The 1532-nt window shown below is 33.3% G+C and overlaps 1 non-coding gene across 1 annotated transcript; it reads left to right on the top strand.

Moving 5' to 3' along the window:
• The first annotated feature begins 758 nt into the window (after positions 1 to 758).
• LOC142521472 (small nucleolar RNA R71) lies at positions 759 to 867 on the top strand. The gene has a single exon (XR_012814204.1). It is a non-coding gene; the product is annotated as a small nucleolar RNA R71 (small nucleolar RNA).
• Positions 868 to 1532: the final 665 nt, after the last annotated feature.

The following is a 1532-nucleotide window of genomic DNA, read 5'->3' as shown; positions in this document are numbered from 1 at the left end:
GGATTAGGCAGAGGTTGTGAAGGAAATTTACCTTTTTCATGAACATTAAGTGCAGATGCAAATTTAGCAAGAGTATCTTTCAAATCTGTCATGGTTTGAGCAGTTTGAGTATTGATAGACTCTTGCTTTGCAATGAAAGAATTCAATGTATCTTCAAATTTCTTTTAGGTGGAGGAACATAAGGTGCATAATTTTGAAAATTTTGTTGATTTTGGAAATGTAGTTGTGAAAATTGTGCAGCATTATCATTCCTCCAACTAAAATTTGGATGATTTCGCAAACCTGGATTGTAATTTTGAGAAAATGGTTCAAAATTTGGCCTTTTGAAATTGTTCAAAACATTGGCTTGTTCATGGAGACATTCTTTAAAAGAGAGCAAAGTGGGACAATCTTTTGTAAAATGATCACTTGTATCACAGATGTGACACACAATTTCTTGAACAGATTTTAATTGACCATTCTTTTTCAATTCAAGTGCCTCAACTTTTCTTGCCAAAGAGGTAAATCTAGCTTGAAGATCATGTTCATCTTTGAGAGTGTACATACCTCCACCATATGTAGGAGATTGAATCTTGTTTGATGGTTCGATTGTACCTATAGTGTCCCAATTTTGAGCATTTTCAGCTAATGAATCGAGATACTCAATTGCCTCATTTGGATCTTTATCTTCAAATGTTCCATTACACATAAATTCAACCATTTGCCTATATTTAGGTGTTAAGCCTTCATAAAATTGAGAAACAACTCTCCAAATTTCAAAACCATGATGTGGACAAAGATTAAGCAATTCTTTGTATCTATCCCAACATTGATAAAAAGTTTCTCCTTGTTTTTGAGTGAAAGTAATGATTTGTCTTTTGAAAGAATTTGTTCTATGAGATGGAAAAAACTTTTTCAAAAATTGTTGTTGCAATTCATCCCAAGTTCGAATGGATCTCGATCTAAGATTTTGTAGCCAAGTTTTAGCTTTATCTTTTAAAGAAAAAGGAAAAAGCTTAAGTCGAATGGTGTTCATGCTACAATTTAGATCATTATATGTGTTGCACACTTCTTCAAACTCTCGTAAATGCATGTATGGATTTTCAGAATCTAAGCCATGAAAATTGGGTAAAAGTTGGATAATACCAGGCTTAAAATTGAAATGAGATGCATCAGGGGGAAAAACTAGACATGAAGGTGCACTAGTACGTGTAGGATTCATGTGATCTCTAAGTGTTCTTCGTCTATCATGATCATGTTGAGATTGAATTTCATCTTCATTTTCTTGGATGGGTTCTTCCGCCATGTTTTGTAAAAATAAAGGGTTATTTCGAATGAGTCGACCACTAAGTGTACGTGACCAAATGCTCATGCAAATGCAAATGCAAAAAAAATAAAAACACACAAAAGCAATAAACATTTAAATAAAGAAAAATAAACTATAAAAAAAATTAAATAGACTTGAAATTAAATTATACTTCCCCGGCAACGGCACCAAAAACTTGTTGCGACTTTGATTGTTGCACTCCCAAGAGCAGGTTGTCCACAAGTAG

Source organism: Primulina tabacum, chromosome 1, assembly GCF_025594145.1.
Source record: "Primulina tabacum isolate GXHZ01 chromosome 1, ASM2559414v2, whole genome shotgun sequence".
Classification (NCBI taxonomy): Eukaryota; Viridiplantae; Streptophyta; class Magnoliopsida; order Lamiales; family Gesneriaceae; genus Primulina; species Primulina tabacum.
Note: the sequence above shows the minus strand (reverse complement) of the source record. Positions and strands in the feature narration are given on the sequence as shown.